The sequence below is a fragment of the Mesoplodon bidens genome, assembly GCF_964165515.1.
Source record: "Mesoplodon bidens genome assembly, chromosome: 1".
Taxonomy (NCBI): Eukaryota; Metazoa; Chordata; class Mammalia; order Artiodactyla; family Ziphiidae; genus Mesoplodon; species Mesoplodon bidens.
The window spans coordinates 125,417,885-125,425,158 of NC_138176.1; the positions used below are offsets into that span (position 1 = coordinate 125,417,885).

The 7,274-nt window shown below is 34.6% G+C and overlaps 1 pseudogene across 1 annotated transcript in view; it reads left to right on the forward strand.

Annotated features, from left to right (window-relative positions):
• Positions 1–6,923, forward strand: part of LOC308627592 (transmembrane protease serine 11C-like) — a 76,102-nt pseudogene extending 69,179 nt beyond the window's left edge. The window contains exons 8-9 of the transcript in view: positions 705–847; positions 6,762–6,923. The product of the transcript in view is annotated as a transmembrane protease serine 11C-like (transcript). The remainder of the gene's footprint in view (positions 1–704; positions 848–6,761) is intronic.
• The last annotated feature ends 351 nt before the right edge of the window (positions 6,924–7,274 follow it).

The following is a 7,274-nucleotide window of genomic DNA, read 5'->3' on the forward strand; positions in this document are numbered from 1 at the left end:
GTTTGGATATATTAATGAATAAAATAGGCAAATATTCCTGCCCTTACAAAGCTTACATTCTTAGCAAAGAAAGACAGACAATAATCATGAGATACAATAAATAATAGACTACATAGCATATTTTATGCAGGTAAGTACCATAGCAAAAGTAAGAACTACAGGGGATTTGGACATTTTTGATAGGGTAAAATGAGTAGCTCTCTGTGACAAAGCAATACTTGAGCAAAGACCATTGAAACCATGACCCTAATAATGTAAAGATTTAGTGGCTGTTTGTGTTCATAAATGCATTTGAAAGCAGAAAAAAATAAACCACAAAATTCCAAGACTCAGAATTGTAGTAACAAACAGTAGAAAATCTAAAAATGATCATAAAATGTATATTTCTGGAATATGAATTTTTTGTTTTGTTTTCTAAACCATACAGGTAATAAATATAAACTTCCAAAACAATTCAAAAGTAAAAACTATCCCATCACACATTGATGGACACATTAAGTATTTCTAAATATGATGATTTTTAACAATAGTTTGGTGTATTCATAACATACCTCTTTGTTATTAAGAAAGCACACAAATACAAGTTTAATTAAAACATGTTTTACATTGATTTGGAAATTTTACATAGTGTTAGATACTAATAATCTAGCCAGAGAGATTAATATTGACTTTAGCAAATGTTATATATATTTATTTTCCTTTAGGAACAAATCCCAATATACTCCAAAAAGGATTAGTGAAGATTATAGATAATAAGGCCTACAACAGTAAAGTGGTATATGGTGGTGCAATCAAACCTGGAATGTTGTGTGCCGGGTTCCTGAAGGGAAGTGTGGATGCCTGCCAGGTAAATCTGCTTATTCCATTTTCAAAAAGATCTTCTTCATATGTTTTTTTAATTTCCAATTAACCTGTTCAATTGTCTCAAAAGACTGACAATTTTTAAAGACTTATGTGTGTTTCATAGTCAAAGTACCTGATTAAAATTATATTGCTATCTGATAGGTCTCATTAAAGTACTATTGAGTTAAAGCACCCTTATTGTTATAAGAAGCTTTGAATGGGAGTGGGGATGAGACTCAATCTGGAATAAGCAATGAAGAGATTAAATTGAATATTGGTGACTTTAGTTCAACTGGCCCTCTTTGACTGGGAATCACAACTGGGTCCAACAACAAACCTATGGATCATGGACCTTTCTTGATTTAGCGTAGCTCCCACATCCTAAATGTTTTATTTATTTGACAACCCTTATATGGCATCTTCATGTGCCAGGCACTGTTTTTGAGCTCTTTACAAATAATAATTTAGCCAAGTTATGACAATCTTGTGATGTTTGTTTATACTATTATAAACCCTATTTCTCAAATGAAGAGACTGAGACAAAGAGGTCAAGTAATGTGTCTAAACTAACACAGGTATTAAGTGGCAGAACTGAGATTTAAATTCAGGAAATTAGACTCCACAGCCTATACTCTGAATGCTACACTAAGTTGCCTCTCCATATGTTTAATATACTTCAAATACCTCTGATGCGCTTTATAAGCAATAGTCCTAGAACTACTAAAGTACTACTGTAAGTTATTTAGGCAGGCAGAATCAGTGATAAATCCAGAAGGACCCTTATTTTATTCATTCAATTCACTTTACTCATTATTCTTGTACTCTAGGAGCTAGAAGGCATGCAAACAAGCACTTGTAATACATAATTATAGTTTCTTATTACAGATTCCCAACTTCGCAAATGTCCCATTAAACCTATTCTTCAAAGTCATGACAAACTTAAATTCTTGTTTCTCTCAATTTTCTCGCAGTCCATTACTCTCAAACCCATGACTCTCTTCTAACTTTGTGCAGCCTAGAGCCCATGTTTTATTATTTCAACCACTCTATTGACAGCGCCCTCAATGATTTCACCATCTTCTAATTCCCCCCACACCCATCCTAATCTCCAAACACATAGCAATCTATTCACCTTATTTGCTCTTATATGCGATCTCCTGAGCACAGCTAAAACCTTGTGTCATGTAGTTACAGCTGGGCCCTTAACACACTGTAGAATCCTTTAATGCATCTTTTATGGTGCGACGTCAAACTTTTATTATGTTCTTTGAATGTATCCTACCACGCCCTTATATTCCTTAACAAATGACATTTCCTCCTACTAACTAGAAAAAAAAATGACAGCAACTACTCCTTTAATTTCTTTACTTCCTGATTGAATAGTAGAAGAAACTTGTTCATCCTCAGCTTAGAAGGTAAGGATAAGTACAAATATAAATCTATTAGGAAGAAAAGAAAAGCTAATCTCTTATCTGGGTTCTTTATCCACTTTGTTTTCATCTACACAGGTATTTGAACTTTTCATTAATTTTGAACTTTTCCCATATTTTCCAAACTTCCACTCTAATTCACTCTTCCACATATTCTGCAAACATTATTAGGTCTCTCCTTTAATATATCCTACTCTGTCTTTCTTATTCCCTTCTTGGTCAAATCTTTAAAGAATAGTTTACAACAATGTTTCACATTCTCAGTTTATTCACTCTCTGACCCACTGCTTGCAGACTTTTGCCCTACTAGTCCACTGAAAGTATTCTAACCAAGATTACTAATGATTTTCTAACTGCCAGATTCAATACACGCAGAGTGTCAGATGGACTAGAAGCAAGAAAGCTAGAGATCGTGGGCTCTATTAAAATATTTTTCCTGTGAAAAGTAATAAGGGCTTCAACTAAGACACAGTAAGAATGAAAAGACCATAAGACAGTTGAGTGACCAGGACTGTGAGACTGATTAGATGCGAGGAAGGAGAAAATGGAGTTATACCTGCTAACTCTATATTTTTCCCTGAGCAACTGGAGAGAGGGTATATAGGAGAAAGAGCAGGTTTAAGGAGGGTAAAAGTTCAGTTTGGGGTTTGCTAAATTTGAGATGCCTGTGGAATATCCAGGTACATATGTCCATTATATCATTGTAAATAAAAACCTTGAGCTCAGGAAAAAGTTCAGCTAGAGATATATACCTAAAAGTCATTGTCATCTGGGTGGTAGTTAAATTCATGAGTATGGATACAATAGCTCAGATAAAGTATATAAAATAAGAAGCAGCTAAGTAACAGAACTCAGATATACATGCTTTTAAAGGGCTAACAGTAAGAGATAAGAAAGATCAGAAAGACAGAAAAGCATAAGAAATTGGTCTCACGGGGGTCCAGGGATCAGAAAAAAAGGGGATGGTTAACATATGACATCAAGAGGTCAAGTAAGATAAGTGCTGGAAAGTGTCTATCAAATTCAACAATTGCTTATTGGTAAAGTTTGGAAAGGTGCATTGGTGGAAAAACCATTTAGAAGTAAGTTGAGTAAAAGATTTTTAGTTTGCTATAGTCTCATTTATGTTTGCTTTTCTTGCCCTTGCCTGAGGAGACATATCCAAAAAAATATTGCTAAGATCAATGTCAAAGAGGTTACCGCCTATGTTTTCGTCTAGGAGTTTTATGGTTTCAGGTCTTACATTTAAGTCTTTAACCCATTTTGAGTTTATTTTTGTATATAGTGTAAGAAAATGGTTCAGCTTCATTCTTTTGCATGTAGCTGTCCAGTTTCCACAGAACCATCTATTAAAGAGACTGTCTTTTCCCCATTGCACACTATTCTTGCCACATGAAAAGATGCTCAACATCACTAATCATTAGGGAAATGCAAATCAAAACCATAATGAGATATCACCTCACACCTGTCATAATGGCAATTATGAAAAAGACAAGAAACAAGTGATGGAGAGAATGTGAAGACAAGGAAACCCTTGTGCACTGTTGGTGGGAATGTAAATTGATGCAGCCATTTTGGAAAACAATATGGAGGTTCCTCAAAAAATTAAAAATAGAACTACCGTATGCTATGGAAGCAACGTAAGTGTCCATCAATAGGTGAATGGATAAAGAAGATGTGGTGTATACACACACACACACACACACACACACTGGAATATTATTCAGCAATAAAAAAAAAGAATGAAATCTTGCCATTTGTAGAAACATGGATGGACCTGAAGGGTATTGTGCTAAGTGTAATAAGCCAGACAGAACAACAATTACCATATGATTTCACTTATATGTGGAATCTGAAAAACAAAACAGAAGCAGACTTATAGGAACAGAGAACAATCTGGTGGTTACCAGAGGGTAGGCGGTGGGGAGACAGATGAAATAGGTGAAGGGGATTAAGAGATACAAAATTCCAACTATAAAATAAATAAGGTTGTAACGTACACATAGGAAATGTAGTCAATAATATTGTAACAACTTTGTACGGTGACAGATGGTACTTGGATTTACCGTAGTGATCATTTCATAATGTATAAAAAATCAAATCACTATGTTATACACCTGAAACATAATATTGTATGTTAATCATAACTCAATTTTAAAATAAAAAAAGAAGTGGAGAATGGAATGAGAAACTGGAAACTTCAGTATAGACTACTACTTCAAGTCATTTAGCTATGAGAGAAAGATAATTAAGGCAATAGAGGAGGTCTTAAAATCCAGAAAGTTTGTCATTTTTCAGGCAGGCAAGACCAAAACCAAACAAACAAACAAATGTATATGCCTGGAGAGAAATGACAGTGGAGGAAATGAAGGCATATTAGGAAAAAACAAATACACAGAACAATTATTGATAGAACAAGGTCCTTGATTCAAAGAACAGATGGGGGGATTAACCTTGGAAAGAACCAAATACATCCATTTGTCTGAAAAGGAGAGTAAATACAGATGTAGGCTGATGTAGTTGAGCTGGGAAATCAAAAGGGCCAAGGACAAGAAATGTAGAGATTGCTACCTGTTACTCTCTACTTATTCTATGAATTTAAAACGAACTAAGGCACTAGGTTCAGAGTGAGAAATTTAAAAATTATGAAATGAGCCTTGTATGTTGCTGGTGGGAGCATAACATGGTGAGCCTATATAAAAAGCAGCATGGCAATTTTTCAAAAAAATTAAAAATAGATTACCATATGATCCAGCATTTCCACTTCTAGGTATTTACCCAAAAGAATTAAAAGCAGGGACACAGATATTTTTACATCCATATTCATAGCAGCATTATTCATAATAGCCAAAAGACTGAAGCAACACAAATTTCCATTGATGGGTAAATGGATAAGCAAAATGTGATATATGCATAAAATTAAATATTATTCAGCCTTAAAAAGAAGGAAATTCTGAGACATGCTACAACGTGGATGAACTTGAAGACATTATGCTAAGTGAAATAAGCCAGTCACAAAAGTACAAATACTGTACAACTTCACTCATATGAGGTACTTAAAGTAGTCAGATTCATAGAGACCAAAAGTAGAATGGTGTTTGCCAGGAGCTGGGGGAAGGGGACAATGGGGAATAATTTTCAATGGGTATAGAGTTTCAGTTTTGCAAGCTGGAAAAAAGTTCTGAAGATGGATGGTGGTGATGATAGCACAATATGAATGTATGTAATGCCATTGAATTGTATACTTAAAATGGTTAAAATGGTAATTTTTATGTTATGTGCATTTTATACAATAAAAAAATAAATAATGATTTTTTTTTAATGAGAAAGGAATATGGCTTGGGACACATAACTACTGGGTAGAGGTGTTGGTTTGAGGATGTAAATTTGTAACATGGTTTTCTTTCACAGTGTATAGTTGGCCCAGATTACAGTAGGGAGGAAGATAAGAAGCTAAGAATGTTGTTGAAAGAGTAGTGGCATGGATAAATTATGGAATATCGTCACATAAAGAAAGATGGAAAGTAAGAGGTAAGTTAATACACTAGGAGAGAACGGAGGAGTCAAAAATTAGCATTCTTAATGGTTGAGAGGTTGAAGGGCAGAAGTAGAGTTAAAAAGTAGTGGAGTGAAAACACTGCAATTGTAATGCTGTTAGTAGCATTTCAGAGGTGGAGCTGATCCAGGTGATGACAAAGAGAGACACAGAAATATTTAATAAATATGAAGATGATTAGAATCAAAGAAACCAAAAGACTATGCTTTCATCCAATGGGTGTTGAAGTTATCCAGGATGATGGGAAAGATTAGAGCAAAGGAAAATCCAGATGTTAAGGTGTCCCATCTTTCTGGAAGAATGGCCTAAACATCAGTAAATGAAAACCATAAAGGAGTATAGAGGGTAGTTTAGCCAAATTACAAAATTCTGAGAACGGGAGCGATGTTTCCACAAGATTGGAAGAGAAGTAGCCCAGTGCTGGTGGTGAGTAAATATAAACTACTTCTTTTGTCAACATCTGAGTGAAAATAGGAGAGTTTGGGGAGATAATCAGAGAATTCCTCAGCATACTGATGATGCCATAGGCAACAATACCTTAAATATCTCTTTTAGGTAATAATTGAGTTGAAATTTTTCAGACATATTTCTTATTATATTGTTATATCCAAAGACATGTACTGATGTCTTTGATTTAAATAAATGATTATAGAATCCAAAAATGTTCTTGGGGAGTTCCCTAGAGGTCCAGTGGTTGACTCCACACTTCCACTGCAAGAGGCACAGTTTCAATCCCTCGGGGAACTAAGATCCCATATGCTGCATGGCACAGCAAGAAAACAAAACAAAACAAAATTGTTCTTGACTAGAATCATTTTAATATTGAAATATTTAGGTTTTTTTTCTTCTGTTTCTCCTTGTCTTTGCTACAGAAGAGAAAAGTAAGCACTATTCATCTTTATATTAATTGTATATTTCCTTTTTCTCTCTAGGGTGACTCTGGTGGACCTCTGGTTGGTACAGATTATAAAGGCAGTTGGTTCCTTGCTGGTATTGTAAGCTGAGGAGATGAGTGTGCCCTTCCAAACAAACCTGGAGTCTACACTCGAGTGATATACTATAGAGACTGGATCATGTCCAAAACTGGTCTCTAGTGCATAAGTACTTTGTCGATTAAAATTCAAAAATTATACCTTTATTAAATATGGTTGTAATTTCAAACCACATTAACTTAGAATCACCTCTCTTTATGTACATGTAATGTCGCAAATTTAAACATATATAATTTTAGAATTATGAAAAATGTTTGTGTATTAGACTTTGACAAGGGTTTAGTGATAGTGATGGACCAGGCCATATAATTCCCATTTTACCCTTTCTAGACTGAAAGGAATCGTATGAGTAAAGGTGGATTACACTTTACTAAGGAGTTCTTCTCTATTGATTTGCAGATCCAGGTCCCTTGAGAAATCACAGACTAGGTGTTAGCAATAAACTACCTTCCG